The 26,492-nt window shown below is 43.3% G+C and overlaps 1 protein-coding gene across 4 annotated transcripts in view; it reads right to left on the bottom strand.

Moving 5' to 3' along the window:
• Positions 1-26,492, bottom strand: part of LOC124003234 (SLIT-ROBO Rho GTPase-activating protein 2B-like) — a 219,020-nt gene that overhangs the window by 191,954 nt on the left and 574 nt on the right. The gene's annotated exons all lie outside the window — the stretch shown is intronic.

The following is a 26,492-nucleotide window of genomic DNA, read 5'->3' on the forward strand; positions in this document are numbered from 1 at the left end:
ACCTTACACACACTAATTAATAAACACCATCTCACTACTAACCATATATACACCTTACACACACTAATTAATAAACACCATCTCACTACTAACCATATATACACCTTACACACACTAATTAATAAACACCATCTCACTACTGACCATATATACACCTTACACACACTAATTAATAAACACCATCTCACTACTAACCATATATACACCTTACACACACTAATTAATAAACACCATCTCACTACTGACCATATATACACCTTACACACACTAATTAATAAACACCATCTCACTACTAACCATATATACACCTTACACACACTAATAAACACCATCTCACTACTAACCATATATACACCTTACACACCTTACCATTTTATTGTTATTACTTTTGTATTTAATTTTGTATTATTATTTACTGCCATTTTATATTATATATGACATTTGTAATGTCTTTACTGTTTTTAAACTTCTGTATGTGTAATGTTTACTGTTAATTTTTGTTGTTTTTCACTTTATATATTCACTTTGTATGTTGTCTACCTCACTTGCTTTGGCAATGTTAACACATGTTTCCCATGCCAATAAAGCCCTTGAATTGAATTGAATTGAGAGAGAGAGAGAGAGAGAGGGAGATTCGAAAACAAGAAAAGGGCAACCAGTGAAGAACAAACACCATTGTAAATACAACCCATATTTATGCTTATTTATTTTCCCTTTTGTAATTTAACCATCTGTACATTGTTACAACACACATATATATATATATATATATATATATATATATAATATGACATTTGTAATGTCTTTATTGTTTTGAAACTTCTGTATGTGAAATGTTTACTGTTAATTTTAATTGTTTATTTCACTTTTGTATATTATCTACCTAACTTGCTTTGGCAATGTTAACACATGTTTCCCATGCCAATAAAGCCCCTTGAATTGAAATTGAATTGAGAGACAGAGAGAAAGAGAGAGAGAGAAAGGAAGTGTTTTGGACTGGTGGTCCTGACAGTGCCGTTGTTCAGCCAGAGAGAAAGAGAGAGAGACAGGAAGTGTTTTGGACTGGTGGTCCTGACAGTGCCATTGTTCAGCCAGAGAGAAAGAGAGAGAGACAGGAAGTGTTTTGGACTGGTGGTCCTGACAGTGCCGTTGTTCAGCCAGAGAGAAAGAGGGAGAGACAGGAAGTGTTTTGGACTGGTGGTCCTGACAGTGCCATTGTTCAGCCAGAGAGAAAGAGAGAGAGACAGGAAGTGTTTTGGACTGGTAGTCCTGACAGTGCCGTTGTTCAGCCAGAGAGAAAGAGAGAGAGGCAGGAAGTGTTTTGGACTGGTGGTCCTGACAGTGCCGTTGTTCAGCCAGAGAGAAAGAGAGAGAGACAGGAAGTGTTTTGGACTGGTGGTCCTGACAGTGCCGTTGTTCAGCCAGAGAGAAAGAGAGAGAGACAGGAAGTGTTTTGGACTGGTAGTCCTGACAGTGCCGTTGTTCAGCCAGAGAGAAAGAGAGAGAGAGACAGGAAGTGTTTTGGACTGGTGGTCCTGACAGTGCCATTGTTCAGCCAGAGAGAAAGAGAGAGAGAGACAGGAAGTGTTTTGGACTGCTGGTCCTGACAGTGCCGTTGTTCAGCCAGAGAGAAAGAGAGAGAGAGACAGGAAGTGTTTTGGACTGGTGGTCCTGACAGTGCCATTGTTCAGCCAGAGAGAAAGAGAGAAAGAGACAGGAAGTGTTTTGGACTGGTGGTCCTGACAGTGCCGTTGTTCAGCCAGAGAGAAAGAGAGAGAGAGACAGGAAGTGTTTTGGACTGGTAGTCCTGACAGTGCCATTGTTCAGCCAGAGAGAAAGAGAGAGAGAGACAGGAAGTGTTTTGGACTGGTAGTCCTGACAGTGCCATTGTTCAGCCAGAGAGAAAGAGAGAGAGACAGGAAGTGTTTTGGACTGGTGGTCCTGACAGTGCCGTTGTTCAGCCAGAGAGAAAGAGAGAGAGAGACAGGAAGTGTTTTGGACTGGTGGTCCTGACAGTGCCATTGTTCAGCCAGAGAGAAAGAGAGAGAGACAGGAAGTGTTTTGGACTGGTAGTCCTGACAGTGCCGTTGTTCAGCCAGAGAGAAAGAGAGAGAGACAGGAAGTGTTTTGGACTGGTGGTCCTGACAGTGCCATTGTTCAGCCAGAGAGAAAGAGAGAGAGACAGGAAGTGTTTTGGACTGGTGGTCCTGACAGTGCCGTTGTTCAGCCAGAGAGAAAGAGAGAGACAGGAAGTGTTTTGGACTGGTGGTCCTGACAGTGCCGTTGTTCAGCCAGAGAGAAAGAGAGAGAGACAGGAAGTGTTTTGGACTGGTGGTCCTGACAGTGCCGTTGTTCAGCCAGAGAGAAAGAGAGAGAGACAGGAAGTGTTTTGGACTGGTGGTCCTGACAGTGCCGTTGTTCAGCCAGAGAGAAAGAGAGAGAGACAGGAAGTGTTTTGGACTGGTGGTCCTGACAGTGCCGTTGTTCAGCCAGAGAGAAAGAGAGAGAGAGAAAGAGAGAGAGACAGGAAGTGTTTTGGACTGGTAGTCCTGACAGTGCCGTTGTTCAGCCAGAGAGAAAAGAGAGAGACAGGAAGTGTTTTGGACTGGTGGTCCTGACAGTGTCGTTGTTCAGCCAGAGAGAAAGAGAGAGACAGGAAGTGTTTTGGACTGGTGGTCCTGACAGTGCCATTGTTCAGCCAGAGAGAAAGAGAGAGAGACAGGAAGTGTTTTGGACTGGTGGTCCTGACAGTGCCGTTGTTCAGCCAGAGAGAAAGAGAGAGAGACAGGAAGTGTTTTGGACTGGTGGTCCTGACAGTGCCGTTGTTCAGCCAGAGAGAAAGAGAGAGAGACAGGAAGTGTTTTGGACTGGTGGTCCTGACAGTGCCATTGTTCAGCCAGAGAGAAAGAGAGAGAGACAGGAAGTGTTTTGGACTGGTGGTCCTGACAGTGCCGTTGTTCAGCCAGAGAGAAAGAGAGAGAGACAGGAAGTGTTTTGGACTGGTGGTCCTGACCGTGCCGTTGTTCAGCCAGAGAGAAAGAGAGAGAGACAGGAAGTGTTTTGGACTGGTGGTCCTGACAGTGCCATTGTTCAGCCAGAGAGAAAGAGAGAGAGACAGGAAGTGTTTTGGACTGGTGGTCCTGACAGTGCCATTGTTCAGCCAGAGAGAAAGAGAGAGAGACAGGAAGTGTTTTGGACTGGTGGTCCTGACAGTGCCGTTGTTCAGCCAGAGAGAAAGAGAGAGAGAGAAAGAGAGAGAGACAGGAAGTGTTTTGGACTGGTAGTCCTGACAGTGCCGTTGTTCAGCCAGAGAGAAAGAGAGAGAGACAGGAAGTGTTTTGGACTGGTGGTCCTGACAGTGTCGTTGTTCAGCCAGAGAGAAAGAGAGAGAGACAGGAAGTGTTTTGGACTGGTGGTCCTGACAGTGCCATTGTTCAGCCAGAGAGAAAGAGAGAGAGACAGGAAGTGTTTTGGACTGGTGGTCCTGACAGTGCCGTTGTTCAGCCAGAGAGAAAGAGAGAGAGACAGGAAGTGTTTTGGACTGGTGGTCTTGACAGTGCCGTTGTTCAGCCAGAGAGAAAGACAACAGAAAGAAAGAGAAAGAGGGGAGGCCAAGAGTGAAGATCATGTTTCACATTCTTACACAGTCTCACAGGTTGCTTTGCGGTTGCTGTGACTGTATTGTGTGTGTGTGTATGTGCGACTGAATTCGGTGTGTGTGTGTGTGTGTGACTGAACTCTGCGTGTGACTGAATTCTGTGTGTGTGTGAGTGTATTCTGTGTGTGTGTGTGTGACTGTATTCTGTGTGTGTGACTGTATTCTGTGTGTGTGTCTGTGTCTGTGTCTGTGTGTGTGAGAGAGAGAGTGTATTGTGTGTGTGAGTGACTGTAGTGTGTGTGTGTGTGTAGTGTGTGTGTGTGTGTGTGTTGTGTGTGTGAGTGAGTGTATTGTGCGTGAGTGTGAGTGTATTGTGTGTGTGTGTATTGTGTGTGTGTATTGTGTGTGTACTGTGTGTGCATTGTGTGTGTAGTGTGTGTGTGTGTGTGTGCATTGTGTGTGTAGTGTGTGTGAGAGTATTGTGTGTGTGAGAGTGTATTGTGTGTGTGTGTGTGTGTGTGTGTGTGTGTGTGTGTGTGTGTGTGTGTGTGTGTGTGTGTGTGTGTGTGTGTGTGTGTGTGTGTGTGTGTGTGTGTGTGTGTGTGTGTGTGTGTGTGTGTGTGTGTGTGTGAGTGAGTGTATTGTGTGTGTGAGTGAGTGTATTGTGCGTGAGTGTGAGTGTATTGTGTGTGTGTATTGTGTGTGTACTGTGTGTGCATTGTGTGTGCATTGTGTGTGGGTGTGCGTGGGTGTGCGTGTGCGTGTGTGTGTGTGAGCATTGTCACTCGGAAGAGTGTGGCACAGAGAGGAACAGAAACCTTCCATGAGACAGAAACACACACAGCTCTGCTCTCCCCACTCAGACCTTCAACTACACCTCAGGGCATGACTGACATATGAGCTGCTGAACAAAACATACAGAGGAGAATGGTAAAGGTGGAACGAAAACAACGAACCTGTTTTTCTTCATATTCTAAAGCCCAGACACAAACAGTACAGCTGACCTGCATACAGGACTGTCTACTGTTGCCAAATGCTTCAGTTGACACCATATAAAACAGTTCCACAGTACAGACATTTAGTTTCAGTCACATGGCTATCATGACACAGAGGAACAATGTGTGTGTGTGTGTGGGGGGGGCAGGATCTCTAAAGACAGATACAGGAAGTGTCCCCTTTAAACACTTGAAGACACACTAGTCGAAACACACACGGTGGTATGGTGGTATCAAACATTTTGTATTGTAGACATGTGGTGGAGTAAGAATGTTACGTGATGTACTATTTTATCTTTTGTTTTCTATGTAATGTAAGTGCTTTAATATGTTTTATATGGATATATACAGTTGAAGTCAGAAGTTAACATACACTTACTGTGTTGGGGTCATTAAAACTCGTTATTCAACCACCCCACAAATTTCTTGTTAACAAACTATAGTTTTGGCAAGTCGGTTAGGACATCTACTTTGTGCATGACACAAGTAATTTTTCCAACAATTGTTTACAGACAGATAATTTCACATATAATTCACAATTCCAGTGGGTCATCAGTTTACTTACATGCCCTAAGTTGACTGTGCTTTAAAACAGCTTGGAAAATTCTAGAAAATGGTGTCATGGCTTTAGAAGCTTCTGATTGGCTAATTGACATCATTTGAGTCAATTGGAGGTGTATCTGTGGATGTATTTCAAGGCCTACCTTCAAACTCATCATGGGAAAATCAAAAGAAATCAGCCAAGACCTCAGAAAAAACATTGTAGACCTCCACAAGTCTGGTTCATCCTTGGGAGCAATTTCCAAATACCTGAAGGTACCACATTCATCTGTACAAACAATAGTGAGCAAGTATAAACACCATGGGACCACGCAGCAGTCATACCGCTCAGGAAGGAGACAAGTTCTGTGTACAACACACAGACAATTATCTGTATGGTCCCTCAGTCGAGCAGTGAATTTTAAACACAGATTCAACCACAAAGACCAGGGAGGTTTACAAATGCCTCGCAAAGAAGGGCTCCTTGTCACGATCACCGTGGAAATGACCGGACCAAGGTGCAGCATGGTGAGCGTACATTTATTTTATTTGATAAATGTCGCCAACAAAACAAGAAACACCAAAAACAACCATGCAGCTTACTAGGGCTATACAGGCCACTAACAAAGACAACTACCCACAACAACTACCCACCTGGAAAAACAGGCTGCCTAAGTATGATTCCCAATCAGAGACAACGATAGACAGCGGTCCCTGATTGAGAACCACACCCGGCCAAAACATAGAAACACAGAACATAGAGTTTCCCACCCGAGTCACACCATGACCAACCAAATATTGAGCATAAAAAGATCTCTACGGTCAGGGCGTGACACACCTATTGATAGATGGGTAAAGAAAACAAAAAAGCAGACATTAAATATTCCTTTGAGCATGGTGAAGTTATTAATTACACTTCACAATGTCCTTCCTAACTCAGTTGCTGAAGAGGAAGGAAACTACTCAGGGATTTCACCATGAGGCCAATGGTGACTTTTAAACAGTTACAGAGTGTAATGGCTGTGATAGGAGAAAACTGAGGATGGATCAACAACATTCTAGTTACTCCATAATACTAACCTAAATGAAAGAGTAAAAAGAAGGAAGTCTGTACAGAATAAAAATATTTAAAAAACATGCATCCTGTTTGCAATAAGGCACTAGAGTAAAACAGCAACAAATGTGGTAAAGAAATTCACTTTATGTCCTGAATTTAAAGTGTGGTGTTTGGGGCAAATCCAACACAACAGATCACTGAGTATCACGCTTCATATTTTCATGCATGGTGGTGGATGCATCATGTTATGGGTATGCTTGTCATTGGCAAGGACTTGGGAGTTTTTTAAAGTTAAAAACAAATGGAATAGAGCTAAGCACAGGCAAAGAGGAAACTAGGTTCAGCTTTCCAACAAACACTGGGAGACAAATTCACCTTTCAGCAGGACAATAACCTAAAACACAAGGCCAAATATATACTGGAGTTGCTTACCAAGAGTGGCCTAGTTATATTTTTGACTTAAATGGGCTTGACAATCTATGGCAAGACTTGAAAATGGCTGTAAAAAAACTATTATGAGCTTGAAGAATTTAAAAAATAATAATGTGCAAATATTAAACAATACGAGTGTGCAAAGCTCTTAGAGACATACCCAGAAAGACTCACAGCTGTAATCACTGCCAAAGGTGATTCTAACATGTATTGACTCAGGGGTGTGAATACGTATGTAAATTAGATATTTCTGTATTCATTTTTCAAGACATTTGCTAAAATTTCTGAAAACACATTTTCACTTTGTCAATATGAGTTATTGTGTCTAGATGTGTGAGAAAAACAATACATTTAATCCATTATGAATTCAGGCTGTAACAACAAAATGTGGAATAAGTCAAGGGGTATGAATACTTTCTTACGGCACTATATGTGAAAGTTCCTACAAGTGCCCAATTGCAAATCTGCAAAAAAACTTTGGCGTGGAGGCGACTGAGAATGCATCTCAGATAAGTGATCATACTAACTGTGAAATGAAGTGACGAATAAGATGATATATCCATATGATAGCATACTACATGGGAACATAAAATGGCGGCGGAAAAAATGGCAGCAGTTTTACGGGCGTCTAACCAATTGTGATATTATGTGGTTTTTGTTTGTGTTATTTGTAACTTATTTTGTACGTAATGTTTCTGCCACTGTATCTTACTGCAAAAAAAAACTTCTGGATATCAGGACAACTATCACTCACCTCGGATTAGACCAACAAAAAAAATTCAACAAGCAGGAAGCACAGGATATACTGCGAACACCCGACAAGGCCAACATCCCCATTATTGGCAAGAGAAAAAGACGCAGGTACAGAGGACACAGAGCGGGGTACCCCGTAAGGATCCGCAGAAGGCGAGTGAGAAAGCTACCGTTACGTCAATATTACTCACCAATGTACAATCTTTGGACAATAAATTAGACGAGGTAAGATCACGAATATCCTACCAACAGGACAACAAAAACTGTAACATCTTATGTTTCACGGAATCGTGGCTGAATGATGACATGGATATTCAGCTAGCGGGATATACGCTAAACAGGCCAGATAGAACAGCACACGTAATACGAGGGGGGGCGGTGTGTCCATATTTGTAAACAACAGCTGGTGCACGAAATCTAAGGAAGTCTCCAGATTTTGCTTGCATCAAGTAGAGCATCTTATGATAAACTGTAGAGCACACTATTTGTCATCTATACTTTTTCATTTATACTTTTCATGGCTGTTTATTTACCACCACAGACAGATGGATGCTGGCACTAAGACGGCACTCAGTCAGCTGTATGAGGAAATAAGCAAACAGGAAACCGCTCACCCAGAAGCGGCGCTCCTAGTGGCCGGGGACTTTAATGCAGGGAAACTTAAATCAATCAGCAACACTGAGGCATGCATAAAGACATTCAGCTGTTCCGGACGACTGTGAGATCACACTTTCTGTGGCCGACGTGAGTAAGACCTTTAAACAGGTCAACATTCACAAGGCCGCGGGGCCAGACGGATTACCAGGATGTGTGCTCCGGGCATGTGCTGACCAACTGGCAGGTGTCTTCACTGACATTTTCAACATGTCTCTGATTGAGTCTGTAATACCAACATGTTTCAAGCAGACCACCATAGTCCCTGTACCCAAGAACACTAAGGCAACATTGGGAGTGCCTAAATGACTACCGAACCATAGCACTCACGTCCGTAACCATTAAGTGCTTTGAAAGGCTGGTCATGGCGCACATCAACACCATCATCCCAGAAACCCTAGACCCACTCCAATTTGCATACCGCCAGTTCCACAGATGATGCAATCTCTATTGCACTCCACACTGCCCTTTCCCACCTGGAGAAAAGAAACACCTATGTGAGAATGCTATTCATTGACTACAGCTCAGCGTTCAACACTATGGTACCCTCCAAGCTCATCACTAGGCTAAGGATCCTGGGACTAAACACCTCCCTCTTCAACTGGATCCTGGACTTCCTGACGGGCCGCCCCCAGGTGGTGAGGGTAGGTAGCAACACATCTGCCACGCTGATCCTCAAAACTGAGGCCCTCAGGGGAGCGTGCTCAGTCCCCTCCTGTACTCCCTGCTCACTCACGACTGCGTGGTCAGGTATGAATCCAACACCATCATTAAGTTTGCCGATGACACAACAGTGATAGGCCTGATCACCAACAAAGACGAGGCATCCTATAGGGAGGAGGTCGGAGACCTGGCAGGGTGGTGCCAGAATAACAACCTATCCCTCAATGTAACCAAGACTAAGGAGATGATTGTGGACTACAGGAAAAGGAGGAACGAGCACTCCCCCATTCTCACCGACAGGGCTGTAGTGGAGCAGGTTGAGAGCTTCAAGTTCCTTGGTGTCCACATCAACAACAAACTAGAATGGTCCAAACACACCAAGACAGTCGTGAAGAGGGCATGGCAAAGCCTATTACCCCTCAGGAAACTAAAAAGACTTGGCATGGGTCCTCAGACCCTCAAAAGGTTCTACAGCTGCAACATCGAGAATATCCTGACTGGTTGCATCACTGCCTGGTAAGGCAACTGCTCGGCCTCCGACCGCAAGGCACTACAGAGGGTAGTGCAAATGGCCCAGTACATCACTAGAGCTAAGCTGCCTGCCATTCAGGACCTCTACACCAGGCGTTGTCAGAGGAAGGCCCTAAGAATTGTCAAAGACCCCAGCCACCCCAGTCATAGACTGTTCTCTCTACTACCGTATGGCCAGCGGTACCAGAGCGCCAAGTATAAGACCAAAAGGCTTCTCAACAGTTTTTACCCCTAAGCCATAACACTCCTGAACAGGTAATCAAATGGCTACCCGGACTATTTGCATTTTGTGTGTGTGTGTTCACCTAATACATATTTTTTACTTAAAAATTGCACTGTTGGTTCGGGCCTGTGAGTAAGCATTTCACTGTAAGGTTATATTCGGTGCACGTGACAAATAAACTTTGATTTGATTAATTACTCATTTTTTGCCAATTGAAAATATGGGTTTTTCATGCTGGCAGTCGTACCACATGTCAGTCAGTACAGTAGCAACATAACTTATAACAATATAATAGATCTCAAGAACTCACAGCTCATATTTTGTATGTATTTTGTTTTATTTTACTGTTAAATGAACCTTGCATTGTTATACATGTGCCTTTTTGTAAATTTGACATTTATCTTAGGTGGGCTTAAAGGGCATAATAGCACAAAAAGTACCCCCTCGACACAGAATGGAAATGTAAATAAATAAATATTGTTCAATATGATCAATACTAACAATACCCCAGACCATTGGTTTCCAAATATTTTCGGTAAACTTAGCTATTTTGTATTTTGTTTACATAAATCATTGTTGTTCTAATTAAGCCCAGTATGCTCCTATCAACACACAATTAAGAGATTGTGTGTTGATATCCATAATATTCAATTAATCTGAGCATAAATGTTTTTTCTTCAGATTTAAATGAATTAAAATAATTTAAAAGAGCCAGTATACATTCTCTATGGGGCTTTTATCAAGATTAAAAATGAAAAGCCTCTACTTTCTCCAAGACTTTTGGAGTGGACAGGTAATCATTGATGCAGAGAGGGAAGAAGAAGCTCAGGGTCGAAGGATATCAGGGATGGAAGACCTAGAGGTAGTGGACAACGATGGAAACTAATGAGGGACAAGAAGATGACTACTCATGCAGTTAAGTCTGGAGCTTTGTCCTATTGTTGTCCCTCATTCATCCAGATGTTTAAATGTTTTGGTTCACCACATGTACCTTCGTAATACAACAGTAGAGAGGAATATTAGAAACAGTCTTCAGACAGGCTTTAGGAAGACAAGTTGAACTACTTAAAAACAATAGGAATACAGCAAAATGCCAACCAGCTCAGTTAAAGTAGTTTGTGGTATGGTCTTTGTGCATGGCGTCTTATCCATAGAGGTGCGGGTGCAGGTTTTGTTCTAACCAAGCAGTAACACACCTGGTTCAACTAATCAAGTCCTGATTGGCAAGAACAAAAGCCTGAGCCCACACTGATCTCTGCGGATACGATTGGACACCCCCAGTTATGAGTGCTGAAGGAAACAATTACCCTAAAGCTTACATTAAAATAAAACGCAATGGTGTGGGGTAAGTATCAGGTGGAAGTGCAGCATATCCCTTCACCTCTCCCTTCTCTCCTCCTCACCTGGACATGCCATCTGTCTCTCCTTCCTCTCCCATCTGTCAACAGCTGTTAGGAGAAATAACTTCCGTTGTCCATGTCTTCATCCATCTGTCTCTCTCTCTATACCTTCATCTGTCTCTGACCCTCGGTCTCTCTCTCTAGAACTTTCTCTCTCTCCATCTCTCTCTGTCTCTCTCTCTATACCTTCATCTGTCTCTGACCCTCGGTCTCTCTCTCTAGAACTTTCTCTCTCTCCATCTCTGTCTCTCTCTCTATACCTTCATCTGTCTCTGACCCTCGGTCTCTCTCTCTAGAACTTTCTCTCTCTCCATCTCTGTCTCTCTCTCTATACCTTCATCTGTCTCTGATCCTCAGTCTCTATCGGAGGATGGGCAGAGACGAACAGGAACAAAACTTTCTGCCCTCCTTCACATAGGGTAACCACATATAAAATATCCAAATGTGGGAGACAAGATGATTTTACACGACAGTGAAGCCTACTTTAATCATAAGCATTTAGATCTAGTTGAATTACTGTCTCCTGAGCAAATTAGAGTAGATGGTGTTAACAAACTATATAGCTTTCCTGTACTTTGTTTCAATCAAAGCCCATTCTGACTAGTAGCCGACATTCATGCACTGTTGAGTTTTGGCCAAATGAGACTTTTTTGTTGTTGGACTATTCAGCTAACCATCCTACAATCTCATAGGACTATTCAGCTAACCATCCTACAATCTCATAGGACTATTCAGCTAACCATCCTACAATCTCATAGGACTATTCAGCTAACCATCCTACAATCTCATAGGACTATTCAGCTAACCATCCTACAATCTCATAGGACTATTCAGCTAACCATCCTACAATCTCATAGGACTATTCAGCTAACCATCCTACAATCTCATAGGACAATTCAGCTAACCATCCTACAATCTCATAGGACTATTCAGCTAACCATCCTACAATCTCATAGGACAATTCAGCTAACCATCCTACAATCTCATAGGACTATTCAGCTAACCATCCTACAACAATTCATCCTACAATCTCAGGACTATTCAGCTAACCATCCTACAATCTCATAGGACTATTCAGCTAACCATCCTACAATCTCATAGGACTATTCAGCTAACCATCCTACAATCTCATAGGACTATTCAGCTAACCATCCTACAATCTCATAGGACTATTCAGCTAACCATTCTACAATCTCATAGGACTATTCAGCTAACCATCCTACAATCTCATAGGACTATTCAGCTAACCATCCTACAATCTCATAGGACTATTCAGCTAACCATCCTACAATCTCATAGGACTATTCAGCTAACCATCCTACAATCTCATAGGACTATTCAGCTAACCATCCTACAATCTCATAGGACTATTCAGCTAACCATCCTACAATCTCATAGGACTATTCAGCTAACCATCCTACAATCTCATAGGGCTATTCAGCTAACCATCCTACAATCTCATAGGACTATTCAGCTAACCATCCTACAATCTCATAGGACTATTCAGCTAACCATCCTACAATCTCATAGGACTATTCAGCTAACCATACTACAATCTCATAGGACTATTCAGCTAACCATCCTACAATCTCATAGGACTATTCAGCTAACCATCCTACAATCTCATAGGACTATTCAGCTAACCATCCTACAATCTCATAGGACTATTCAGCTAACCATCCTACAATCTCATAGGACTATTCAGCTAACCATCCTACAATCTCATAGGACTATTCAGCTAACCATCCTACAATCTCATAGGACTATTCAGCTAACCATCCTACAATCTCATAGGACTATTCAGCTAACCATCCTACAATCTCATAGGACTATTCAGCTAACCATCCTACAATCTCATAGGACTATTCAGCTAACCATCCTACAATCTCATAGGACTATTCAGCTAACCATCCTACAATCTCATAGGACTATTCAGCTAACCATCCTACAATCTCATAGGACTATTCAGCTAACCATCCTACAATCTCATAGGACTATTCAGCTAACCATCCTACAATCTCATAGGACTATTCAGCTAACCATCCTACAATCTCATAGGACTATTCAGCTAACCATACTACAATCTCATAGGAAATGAGGTGGTGTGTTTGGTGTAATGGTATTATATTTGCTTCTGTTATGTAGAAAATACTAATGAATCATTATGTGATCTTCCAAGACATTGATTCTGCTTTGATGTAACTTTACTAAAGGAGCACCATTGTGAGAAGTGGCGGAGCGACACTCTGGCAGCACTACAGCCCTGCAGTCCACTGCTATGGACAAGCTAGTTCAAGCACACCTAGCCTATTCTTTTTTCTCACATATAAAATTGTACAATGCAGAAACAAGCTACCACACGTGTGGTTGTGTTATGAAAATCTGGGAATATGTGTCCAAGGAAACATTTCTGGTTGGTCTCAGGGAATATAAAACAGTCAGGAAGGGAAACATTTCTGATTGGTCTCAGGGAATATAAAACAGTCAGGAAGGGAAACATTTCTGATTGGTCTCAGGGAATATAAAACAGTCAGGAAGGGAAACATTTCTGATTGGTCCCAGGGAATATAAAACAGTCAGGAAGGGAAACATTTCTGATTGGTCTCAGGGAATATAAAACAGTCAGGAAGGGAAACATTTCTGATTGGTCCCAGGGAATATAAAACAGTCAGGAAGGGAAACATTTCTGATTGGTCTCAGGGAATATAAAACAGTCAGGAAGGGAAACATTTAAAACAGGAATGAGGAAAGTAGCAGCAAATATGTTGAATGAGCATGGAGACTGGAGAGCCTCACAAGTTTGAAGAAATTACTTTATTTTGTTCAGTCTGATATCTACTTACTTTTGTAGCTCTTCGTCATAAGCACAGTTTTTGAAAATAGTGAGGCTAAACTGTCCGCTCCAAGTTTAGCTAGATTTGTTACAATATATAGTTGTAAATTTAGCATGGAAGGATTTGAAAAAGTGATTGGTTAACGATATATCTCGTCTTGTGCTGCGCAGAACATCAGATCTCAACAACGACTGGAGAAATGTTTAACATCACCATGGCTACCACATCCTTATGATATCTACACTGAATAAAAATATAAACGCAACATGTAAAGTGTTGGTCGCATGTTTCATGAGCTGAAATAAAAGATCCCAAAATTTTCTAAGCTTATACCACTCAAATGTTGTGCACAAATATGTTTACATCCCTGTTAGTGAGCATTTCTCCTTTGGCCAAGATAATCCATCCCCCTGACAGGTGTGGCATGTCAAGAAGCTGATTAAACAGCATGACCATTACACATTACACATGTCCCTTGTGCTAGGGACAACAAAAGGCCACTCTAAAATGTGCAGTTTTGTTACACAACACAATGCCACAGATGTATCAAGTTTTGAAGCATAATTGACATGCTGACTGCAGGAATGTCCACCAGAGCTGTTGCCAGAAAATTGAATGTTAAATTCCTCTCACATAGGCCGCCTCCAATGTCATTTTAGAGAATTTGGCAGTACTTCCAACCGGCCTCACAACCGCAGACCAAGTGTATGGCATTGTGTAGGGGAGCGGTTTGCTGATGTCAACGTTGTGACCCATGGTGGCGGTGGGGTTATGGTATTGGCAGGCATACAGCTACAGACAACGAACACAATTGCATTTTATCGAAGGCAATTTGAATGCACAGAAATAATGTGATGAGATCCTGAGGCCCATTGTCGTGCCATTCATCCACCCCCATCACCTCATGTTCCACCATGATAATACATGGCCCCATGTCGCATACATGGCCCCAATTCCTGGAAGCTGAAAATGTCCCAGTTCTTCCATGGCCTGCATACTCACCAGACAAGTCACCTATTGAGCATGTTTGGGAGCCTCTGGATCAACGTGTACGACAGCATGTTCTAGTTCCCGCCAATATTCAGCAACTTTACACAGCCATTGACGAGGAGTGGAACAACATTCCACAATCAACAGGCTGATCAACTCTATGCGAAGGAGATGTGTCGCGCTGCATGAGGCAAATGGTGGTCACACCAGACACCGACTGGTTTTCTGATCCACCCCCTACCTTTTTTCAAATGGATTTCAATACACTGATTTCCTTATATGAACTGTAACTGTAATTTCACTTTTTTTAAATTGTGAAATGTCCTGCACAATCTGAGACGTGGTCACCCTTGCTCCACAGCGTGTGTGTGTGTGTGTGTGTGTGTGTGTGTGTGTGTGTGTGTGTGTGTGTGTGTGTGTGTGTGTGTGTGTGTGTGTGTGTGTGTGTGTGTGTGTGTGTGTGTGTGTGTGTGTGTGTGTGTGTGTGTGCCCGTGTCCGGTGTATAGGTCGGCAGTTCAGGAAAAACTTGAATCAGGCCCCAAACAGGAAGCAAGCACACATGCACAGCACACTACACTACACACACACACACACACACAATATGTGTGTGTAGCTATCCTGACTCCTTCCTCTCCTCCCCTTTAGACAAACATCCTTCCTGAGAGATTATTTTAATCCCCTATCAGCATTTTCTATTCAGTACACACACACACTACCTCTCTCTTTCTCCATCTGTCTCATACACAGACTACATCTCTCTCCCTCACACACTCACACACACCCTCGGTCTCTCACACAGATAAACGGCCATCTGACTGAACCGTGGTCAGTCCAGTATTAGGACTAATCTATGCAGTCCACCTCTAATTTAGTGTGGGTCATTACACACACACACACGCACAGTCCAGCAGTAATTGATTGTGGGTCGTTAGAAAATTGTACTAATGTGAACAATGGGAGATTAGGGGAATTTTAACGACCACTTCCCAGAGCCTCTGCGCATGCACGCACGCGATGCACACACACACAAGTAATCATGTATAATGTTGACTGATTAGAACGTTAATTTCAGACAAGGCCAGTGTTTTAATAGGTTTGAATTATATCGGTTTGAATAGGAAATGGTAGTTTGTGTTTCGGTTCCTCTGGATACTGATTGAGAGAGGCACTGCACATTGTCACACGCTGTATAACCAGCACAAAGCCGTGATGATTTATCAGGAAATGGAGGAGGTACATTGACAGTCAACCACCTGAACTTGTCTAATGCACAATTTCTACTGTGGATACTGAACAAAATATCACTGTCAACAAACACAGTTATAGCAGTAGACTGCGTCTGCATCTTTCCTTTTGTCTTTCTGTCTTTCTCTGTCTCTCTTTCTGTTGGTTTAGTGACCCATTTAATGGTGTTAATAAATGATGAACACATTCAGTATTCAGCGCCTAACCCAGCATCTCTCAACAACAGACAAATCACACACACACGCTCAGCCCGTACAGAGATCACAAGCTCTGTATTCAGCAGGCCCACTCTCTCACCAGTGCTTAGTCTGATCAAATATACATTAAATCAGCCTGTGAAAAATCACACACAAACACACAGAGTGAAAAAACACACATTGTGCCTCCTTCATTTCCCCCATTGTGTGGTAGTCAAAGCAGTCATCCACATCAGGCACACACACCGTTGATACCATCTCCAAGACAGTTAGGAGCTGCTTAAACACACAGACCACTTTAATATGTTAAAGTGTTAACCCACAGGGAAGCTTAATTCCTCAATGGAGATTATTATTATTAGAGTGTGTGTGTGTGTGTGTGTGTGTGTGTGTGTGTGTGTGTGTGTGTGTGTGTGTGTGTGTGTGTGTGTGTGTGTGTGTGTGTGTGTGTGTGTGTGTGTGTGTGTGTGTGTGTGTGTGTGTGTGTGTGTGTGTGTGTGTGTGTGTGTGTGTGTGTGTGTGTGTGTGTGTGTGTGTCAGCTCATTACCCAGTATCTATCAGTCAGACTCATCTCTCTAGGGTTGGGGGAAAGATGGGGAGACAGGGGGTGGAGTATGCAGACATACAGCCTAAAGCAGATATTAACTATGGATTCTCATTTGTCATCCCCAGAACGATTCCCTACAGAATCCAATCAATATTTCTATCAGGATTCAAATGGATTCTTGTGTTTTCAGTGGAACGAGTTTACAGGGAGAATTTAAAGCCTATCTTAGAAATGTGGTTTATGTCGAGGTAGAAATGATAGAGCAGGGTACTCCAGTACTATTTGAGAAGGTCCGGTCAAACAAATGTCCTAGGTGGTAAAGGTCTGGATGGGGTATTGTCATTTATCGTTGTATTAACAAACCCCTACCTTGTAGCGACCCCATACTGTTCACACCCCTCTTGTTGGCGGCAATTATAGACACTTTGCATGGGGCACATCATTTGTTTGCTGATTTAAAGCTAATTTCCTGCAATTCGACAATATTTTCCATGTCTTACACATGTTTACATGATACCAGGTGTACTTGTGGCCTCTTTGAGCTTGTGAGTGTGTCACGCTTGAGACCATCGTGTGTGTGTGTGTGTGTGTGTGTGTGTGTGTGTGTGTGTGTGTGTGTGTGTGTGTGTGTGTGTGTGTGTGTGTGTGTGTGTGTGTGTGTGTGTGTGTGTGTGTGTGTGTGTGTGTGTGTGTGTGTGTGTGTGTGTGTGTGTGTGTGTGTGTGTGTGTGTGTGTGTGTGTTTCCGTTTGGAAAATGTGGCACTGGACAACATGAACGGGAGATTTTAATTGACCGGCCATTTGAAAAATTTACCGGACACATGCATTGTGTGTGTAACCCATTAGGGTGTCCACCCACTGTGCTCAGAATTCCATTTACATTATGGTAATCCATCTTAACAGATGCAACTCCTGTAATGAAGCAGCCAATAAAATGTTTTTGCCAAAATGCAATTTGTGGAAAAAAGGGGAAAACACCATTCTAAACAGCCCAGCTGATGCGAGCGGTACATGACACGAGATGAAAACCTCAGTAGAAACGTAGAAAGAGGGTGAATATTAAGATGCTACAACTAGGATTGTTGCTAATATGACAAGGATTGTGCATTTGGCTTCTGGACAATGAAAGAAAGTTGATATGAAAGCCAATAGAGCAGGAGATAAATGGCATATGGGGAAGTCTTTCAAAGGCAGCGCGCGGCAAAAGACCTAGCTGATTATTGAGTCAGTGAAAAGCATCTAAAATATTTGAGGCTGCATGATGAGACTAATGATGATTTTTAAAGTCACCTGAAAGGCATGAGCTCTGCTTTGTTTTTGGCGCAGGCTGTATTCACTCCAATAGTCTCTCATTCACAATTTGACAAGCATGTGATAATGCCTTGAATTTCACAGCTGCATCACCCTTGTGGCCATAATACACCCTAAAAAAAATCCATGCCTTTTGCAGCCCAGAGTGCTGCATTGCGCCCTTCTCCCTTAGTGAGCTGCACAATCCGAAGTTCCTCTCACTCACATGGCTCTCTGACACGTGCTGGTCTTTCTCACAGGCTACAAGTGAAGCCAGACACATTGGGGACACAACTGCGAGGGTCCTTATCCAATTCCGAGGGTGCATATTGAAGATATTGGAAGAACTGTCCACATTCCAAACACAGTCTGGGACAGTTGTGGGATGTGATAGATCCCAAATGAATACAACCAATAGCATAAAAATTGTTTTTATTCAATGTGACTGATGCAGAATGTTTCGTTTAAAATGTTAATAAACTATTAGGCTATTTCTTCACATTAGAAGCGCAGCAATGCACACATGGTAGTAGGTGTCACGTTGTATAAATGAATGGAGACAGTTGCTGGAATACGTAATAGGGGGTTTTAATACTCCACCCAAAATATACAACATGCCATGAAAGACACGGGGACGAAGCCAAAAGCAAACACGTATACAAAAACACAGGGATGTAACCCAAACAAAAGAGCAAGGTTAAACCTCTAATAAATACACGGGACGAGACCCGCAATACAATACACAGGACGAAACCCGTAATAACAAGTGCACATCAAAGCACAGGTACTCACAAGACCAACGGACATGGGAACAATAACCGACCACACAATGGTGAACAGAGGGCACATACAGTGGCGCAAAAAAGTATTTAGTCAGCCACCAATTGAGAAAAAAACATTGTAGGATTTTTAATTAATTTATTTGCAAATTATGGTGGAGAATAAGTATTTGGTCAATAACAAAACTTTATCTCAATACTTTGTTATATACCCTTTGTTGGCAATGACAGAGGTCAAACGTTTTCTATAAGTCTTCACAAGGTTTTCACACACTGTTGCTGGTATTTTGGCCCATTCCTCCATGCAGATCTCCTCTAGAGCAGTGATGTTTTGGAGCTGTTGCTGGGCAACACGGACTTTCGACTCCCTCCAAAGATTTTCCAAAGATCTCAGCATTGAGATTGCCTGCAATGACAACAAGCTCAGTCCGAGCACTGATGGAGGGATTGTGCGTTCCTAACTAGGGCAGTTGTTGTTGCCATCCTGTGCCTGTCCCGCAGGTGTGATGTTCGGATGTACCGATCCTGTGCAGGTGTTGTTACAAGTGGTCTGCCACTGCGAGGATGATCAGCTGTCCGCCCTGTCTCCCTGTAGCGCTTTCGTAGGCGTCTCACAGTACGGGCATTGCAATTTATTGCCCTGGCCACATCTGCAGTCCTCATGCCTCTTTGCATCATGCCTAAGGCACGTTCACGCAGATGAGCAGGGACCCTGGGCATCTTTCTTTAGGTGTTTTTCAGGGTCATTAGAAAGGCCTCTTTGGTGTCCTAAGTTTTCATAACTGTGAACTTAATTGCCTACCGTTCCACAAGTGCATGTTCATTCATTGTTTATGAAAACGTTATTGTTGAAATTAAACTGTTCCACAATAATGCACATACAGTTGACGTCGGAAGTTTACATAAACTTAGGTTGGAGTCATTAAAAATAGTTTTTCAACCACTCCACAAATGTATTTTTAACAAACTATAGTTTTGGCAATGATGTCATGGCTTTAGAAGCTTCTGATAGGCTAATTGAAATAATTTGAGTCAATTGGAGGTGTACCTGTGGATGTATTTCAAGGCCTACCTTCAAACTCAGTTCTTCTTTGCTTGACATCATGGGAAAATCAAATGAAATCAACCAAGACCTCAGAAAAAAACATTGTAGACCTCCACAAGTCTGGTTCATCCTTGGGAGTAATAACCAAACGCCTGAAGGTACCACGTTCATCTGTACAAACAATAGTACGCAAGTATAAACACCATGGGACCACGCAGCCATCATACCGCTCAGGAAGGAGACGTGTTCTGTCTCCAAGAGATGGACGCACTTTGGTTTGAAAAGTGCAAATCAATCCAAGAACAGCAAAGGACCTTGTGAAGATGCTGGAGGAAGCAGGTACAAAAGTATCTATATCAACAGTAAAACGAGTCCTATATCGACATAACCTGATAGGCCGGTCAGCAAGGAAGAAGCCACTGCTTCAAAACCGCCATAAAAAAGCCAGACTACGGTTTACAACTGCACATGGGGACAAAAATCGTACTATTTGGAGAAATGTCCTCTGGTCTGATGAAACAAAAATACAACTGTTTGGCCATAATGACCATCGTCATGTTTGGAGGAAAAAGGTGGAGGCTTGCAAGCCAAAGAACATCATCCCAACCGTGAAGCACGGGGGTGGCAGCATCATGTTGTGGAGATGCTTTGCTGCAGGGGGGACTAGTGCACTTCACAAAATAGATGGCTTCATAAGGGAGGAAAATTATGTGGATATTTTGAAGCAACATCTCAAGACATCAGTCAGGAAGTTAAAGCTTGGTCACAAATGGGTCTTCCAAATGGACAATGACCCAAAGCATACTTCCAAAGTTGTGGCAAAATGGCTTAAGGACAACAAAGTCAAGGTATTGGAGTGGCCATCACAAAGCCCTGACCTCAATCTCATAGAAAATTTGTGGGCAGAACTTAAAAAGTGTTTGCGAGCAAGGAGGCCTACAAACCTGACGCAGTTACACCAGCTCAGTCAGGAGGAATGGGCCAAAATTCACCCAATTTATTTTGGGAAGCCTTGTGGAAGTCTACCCAAAATGTTTGTCTCAAGTTAAACTATTTAAAAGGCAATGCAACCAAATACTAATTGAGTGTATGTAAACTTCTGACCCACTGGGAATGTGATGAAAGAAATAAAAGCTGAAATAAATCATTCTCTCTACTATTATTCTGACATTTCACATTCTTAAAATAAAGTGGTGAACCTAACTGGCCTAAAACAGGGAATTATTACGAGGATTAAATGTCAGGAATTGTGAAAAACTGAGTTTAAAACTATTTGGCTAAGGGGTATGTAAACTTCTGACTTCAACTGCATGAAAATCATAACTGACAGGCGCATCGGTAGAAACGGTAGAATAAATTGTAAGCTTCCCTAAACTTGAAACTCACACACTGCCTATTTAGTCTTTATAAAAGAATTGCATCCTTCTTTCTATGGTCGGATTTTCAAGCAAGGTAAGACATGCCTCATAATATCAAGTAAAACAATGAAGTATGTTTTCAAAATGCATACTGCCTCCAGGTCACATTGTAAAGTGGTGTGTGACGCGCTGATAGTCTTCCTGCTGTTGTTTTTTCATCCCTGGTTCATTTGACCGCAACAACTGAATTAATCAGCTTTCCGGGTTTTTTTACGGCCAGAAGCCGTCAATTACCAGCTGACGGAAATCCTGGTGTGTGTGTGTGTGTGTCTGTCTGCCTTCCTGTCGTCTCTATGTGTTTGTCTGTTTATTACTGTCTAACTGCGTTTTGAGTAATTGTGTTGTACTCGAGACCACCAGATGATCAGGATTCCATTTCCTCTTCACATTTCCATCTGTGCAGGAGTGACATTCCTCTCACACCACCTGGGATTGGATTGGGAATAACAGGGAAAAGTTTGCCTGTGGAATTCCAAAGCTGTGAAATGGGGCGTGCTATTCATTGTTGCTCTGCTGAGCTGCTGGGTCTGGAATACAGGGCTGAGGACTTACATAGGTTTATTTTCCTATTGCCAGACCAGCCCTGAGGATGGAGAGGAAGAGGAAGAGGGGCTGACAACCCCTACACATCCTAACACCTCCCCCTTTCAAGAGCCTAACACAATAAACTGTCTATGCAGAGCCGAGTGTGTGTGTGTGGGTCAGTGTATGCGTTTGCACGTGTGAATGTGTGTAGTTGGCCTGACACAATAATGCTATTAGGGGTGAATATATTCATATTCATTTTCCTTGGAGGAAACATGTGCTTTCTTTGCAGGGTGCAGATGAATGTCCTAGTGGGGCTCTGCTGGGAGGGAGAGACACCACAGCTATTCAGAAAGAGAGAGACAGGAGAAGAAATAAGACAGAGAAAGATAGGAGCAGAACTAAGACAGAGAGGAGGACAAGACATAGCTGGTTTATTCAGCAGCTTCACACTGAACTCGTGTGTGTGTGTGTGTGTGTGTGTGTGTGTGTGTGTGTGTGTGTGTGTGTGTGTGTGTGTGTGTGTGTGTGTGTGTGTGTGTGTGTGTGTGTGTGTGTGTGTGTGTGTGTGTGTGTGTGTGTGTGTGTGTGTGTGTGTGTGTGTGTGTGTGTGTGTGTGTGTGTGGATGTTGGCCTAACAGACTGCATGTAATGTCAGAGTAGACAGACGGGATCTGAGGACTCACAGCATTGGGTGATCATAACACATGCCATAACACATACACACTATAACACACACACACCATAATACACACACACACCATAATACACACACCATAACACACACACACAAACACTATAATACACATTCCATAATACACACACACCATAATACACACATCAGACAGTACACACACTAAAAACGCTAACAGGACCCCCCCTCCCCCATCCCATCAGAAATATTATGACTAGGGATATATCGGTGAACCTATCGGAATCAGCCGATATTAGCTAAAAATGCCAACGTCGGTATCAGCCCGATGTCTAGTTTAACGCACTACACGTGCAACACACCATTCCTAACCTAGCCCACAATGTCTGCTGTGTGGATCCAGCAGCTAATCCTTATTGTGGCTAGCTTCACATAGATGGGTCCTACCACCATTAATCAAATAGGAACTGTCTTATAAATTAGGGTTATTTTATATGATGACACCTAGCTACAGTTAGCTAGCTAACTATGGCTACTGAAACAGATTATGTCGTTTTGCTATGTTTTGGGGGAAGAACATGGTTTGCATCCATGAGCTAGCTAGATTTTTTTATAACTAGCACTGTAGGTGCCCGATGACAACAAAATCACTTTTTGGTGTGTGTGTGTGTGTGTGTGTGTGTGTGTGTGTGTGTGTGTGTGTGTGTGTGTGTGTGTGTGTGTGTGTGTGTGTGTGTGTGTGTGTGTGTGTGTGTGTGTGTGTGTGTGTGTGTGTGTGTGTGTGTGTGTGTGTGTGTGTGTGTGTGTAACCTTTATTTAACTAGGCAAGTCAGTTAATTAAGAACAAATTCTTATTTACAATGACCGCCCAGACGACACTGGGCCAATTGTGCGCAGACCTATGGGACTCAGGGACTGTAGTGACGCACCAGGGACTGTAGTGACGCCTCTTGCACTAAGATGCAGTGCCTTAGACCGCTGCGTCCATGTGTGTGTGTTAACTATTTAACTGTACTAGAAAGATTTAAAGGCCGTTAAAATGTAAAATATCGGTCATCGGTATTGTTTTTTTTTGCAAGGAAAATATCGGACAAACACAAACTCTATACAATGCTAAAAACCGCAGCACAAACTCACAAGACCCTTTACATTGGTAAGCACAATAGACACTCTTTACAAACTGGTAAACAGACATGTAACTCTGCATGCTGTTAAAGACAAAGCAAATCAAATCAAATCAAATCAAATTTGTCACATACACATGGTTAGCAGATGTTAATGCGAGTGTAGAGAAATGCTTGTGCTTCTAGTTCCGACAATGCAGTGATAACCAACAAGTAATCTAACTAACAATTCCAAAACTACTGTCTTATACACAGTGTAAGGGGATAAATAATATGTACATAAGGATATATGAATGAGTGATGGTACAGAGCAGCATACAGTAGATGGTATCAAGTACAGTATATACATATGAGATGAGTATGTAGACAGTGATGTGTCCTCCTGTCCTCAGAGAACAGGAGAACACAGCAGCCTGCGATAGCCTCAGAACCTCCCAGCCACAGCCTACCACACCAGACACCAGGATGGTAATCTGTCCTCAGAGAACAGGAGGACACGGCAGCCTGCTATAGCCTCAGAATCTCCCAGCCAGAGCCTACCACACCAGACACCAGGATGGTAATCTGTCCTCAGAGAACAGGAGAACACAGCAGCCTGCGATAGCCTCAGAACCTCCCAGCCACAGCCTACCACACCAGACACCAGGATGGTAATCTGTCCTCAGAGAACAGGAGGACACGGCAGCCTGCTATAGCCTCAGAATCTCCCAGCCAGAGCCTACCACACCAGACACCAGGATGGTAATCTGTCCTCAGAGAACAGGAGGACACGGCAGCCTGCTATAGCCTCAGAATCTCCCAGCCACAGCCTACCACACCAGACACCAGGATGGTAATCTGTCCTCAGAGAACAGGAGGACACGGCAGCCTGCTATAGCCTCAGAATCTCCCAGCCACAGCCTACCACACCAGACACCAGGATGGTAATCTGTCCTCAGAGAACAGGAGGACACGGCAGCCTGCTATAGCCTCAGAATCTCCCAGCCACAGCCTACCACACCAGACACCAGGATGGTAATCTGTCCTCAGAGAACAGGAGGACACAGCAGCCTGCTATAGCCTCAGAACCTCCCAGCCACAGCCTACCACACCAGACACCAGGATGGTAATCTGTCCTCAGAGAACAGGAGGACACGGCAGCCTGCTATAGCCTCAGAACCTCCCAGCCACAGCCTACCACACCAGACACCAGGATGGTAATCTGTCCTCAGAGAACAGGAGGACACGGCAGCCTGCTATAGCCTCAGAACCTCCCAGCCACAGCCTACCACACCAGACACCAGGATGGTAATCTGTCCACAAGCTCATCCACAAGCGCAACACTGTCATGTCCAATGGGCATGACACGAAATGGCAGAAAACACTTAGAAATAGATTATGTAGATTTACTTATGACATTTTAGTAAGAACAAATGTTCTGCTTCAAAACACTTTCCTTTTTCATTCGTACTCAACACAGACCCCGTGCAGCAGTCTAAGCCACTTGGCCAGGCATGAAACCCATGTCACTGTCACCGTCAGAACACATAGGAACAAGTCATTGTCAACATCTCAGATCCTACATGGCTTCATTAAGATGCTGCTTAGCAATAAAGAGCCATACTATTTGTGAAAACATCTGCCCTGCTTCCCTGTTCTATTCCCTGTGTGGGGGGAGAGAGACAAAAAATAAAGGAAGAGAGAGAGGACATGGGTTCTACTTCCCAGTCTCCTCCTCATTGGACCAACCAGCCTCTCTTTCTACCCCTCTCTTCCCTTCTGTGATGCAGGGGTCAGTACTTACTGGTTTGTCATGTCACAAACACACAGAATAAAGTTAATACAATGTTTCCTCTCCTCCTCTCCTGTTCTTCCTGTCTGTTCTGTTCACTGTTTAAAACCTGTCCTGTCTCCTATATGAATGGATGGTGGCATAGTTATAGCAGGGATTGTCATGGAAATGAGGTAAAGAGGGGGGAGAGTCAGCTATTTCAGACTGTTGGGATGCAGCTACCCTGACTAGTTTATGATGAAGTGTTGTCTGTCCCTTTTCCTCCATCCTTCCCAAACCCATTACAGAGAGGAGAGGGAGAAGATGAGGGTAAAGCGATCTTATCACTTCATCTTCGGTGGCTGCGGTGCTGTTCATTAGGAGGGTAATATCCTGTCCTCTCTCTCCTGTTCTCACTCTACAGTTTCCTCTCCAAGCTATATTACCGCTACATTTCCCCAGCTCAGATGTAAATATAACATGACTGACTCCCTCACCATGACAATACCATGATCACCCTGACAACAAACATCGATAAACCATCAGCGAGTGAAGAGTTAACCCGCTAAACACCACCCCAGCCCACCTCTCTCCCCACTCCCCCGTGAAGAAAACTCGACAAAACCACTGGTGCTCCCTTCGACCGGTTCGTGGCGACATCCGTGAACCTCGGACAGACTCTCTCACGTGAGGCGACAGGCCATTAATTCACAATTTGGTCCTATTCCTAACGTTGGTCTGAATGCCCGATGTCTGTCTCTCGCACACGAAACACGGAAGACACCGGGAAATGATTTTCTCTAAAACAGAACCACACCAGCATGCAGGGAGAGAAAACGCCCTGCGTTGTTCCACAGGCATGTCGAATCTAAACCCTGCGAGTAGGCTACACACATAATACTCAACCCGGAGAGCAAAATCCCATAATGTCGTATTAATGCGGTATATGAACGCACCAATACCGCATAATTCAAACATAAGGCTCTCAGATGTGTTTGTATTATCTGCGGACGGTTTGGTAGGCTAGTCTCTATAAAATGTTGCTATCGAGATGTTCTTATCAATAGAACGCTTTGATTTGACACCGCAGTAGGCTATGGTGACAATTAAACAACAATAATCTCCCTACTAAACCCATCAAAGGACCCACACTTTTTGAACCTTTGGTAAAAGTAATAAGCTATTATAGTTTGAATATTTGGGTATGCTAAACAAGGATAAATGATCCTATCCACGTTGACGTATCCA

This window comes from Oncorhynchus gorbuscha, linkage group LG18, assembly GCF_021184085.1.
Source record: "Oncorhynchus gorbuscha isolate QuinsamMale2020 ecotype Even-year linkage group LG18, OgorEven_v1.0, whole genome shotgun sequence".
Lineage (NCBI taxonomy): Eukaryota > Metazoa > Chordata > Actinopteri > Salmoniformes > Salmonidae > Oncorhynchus > Oncorhynchus gorbuscha.